Source organism: Austrofundulus limnaeus, unplaced genomic scaffold, assembly GCF_001266775.1.
Source record: "Austrofundulus limnaeus strain Quisiro unplaced genomic scaffold, Austrofundulus_limnaeus-1.0 Scaffold10428, whole genome shotgun sequence".
Classification (NCBI taxonomy): Eukaryota; Metazoa; Chordata; class Actinopteri; order Cyprinodontiformes; family Rivulidae; genus Austrofundulus; species Austrofundulus limnaeus.
Window position 1 is genome coordinate 1,262 of NW_013962830.1, and position 333 is coordinate 1,594.

At 38.4% G+C, this 333-nt stretch overlaps 1 long non-coding RNA gene across 3 annotated transcripts in view; it reads right to left on the reverse strand.

Annotated features, from left to right (window-relative positions):
* The window catches only part of LOC106512692 (uncharacterized), a 1,511-nt gene extending 1,184 nt beyond the window's left edge, over positions 1–327 (reverse strand). For 2 of the 3 annotated variants that reach the window (XR_001309712.1, XR_001309713.1), the window contains exon 1: positions 3–327. This is a non-coding gene — a long non-coding RNA (uncharacterized LOC106512692). The remainder of the gene's footprint in view (positions 1–2) is intronic. The other variant, XR_001309711.1, reaches the window with a different exon arrangement.
* Positions 328–333: the final 6 nt, after the last annotated feature.

Consider the following 333-nt stretch of genomic DNA (forward strand, 5'->3'; position numbering starts at 1 on the left):
ACCTGAAGATAAACCATCTGAAACAGAGAGACAATTTACACCTGAAGATAAACCATCTGAAACAGAGAGACAAGTTACACCTGAAGATAAACCATCTGAAACAGAGAGACAAGTTACACCTGAAGATAAACCATCTGAAACAGAGAGACAAGTTACACCTGAAGATAAACCACCTGAAACAGAGAGACAAGTTACACCTGAAGATAAACCATCTGAAACACAGAGACAAGTTACACCTGAAGATAAACCATCTGAAACAGAGAGACAAGTTACACCTGAAGATAAACCATCTGAAACAGAGAGACAAGTTACACCTGAAGATAAACCATCTGA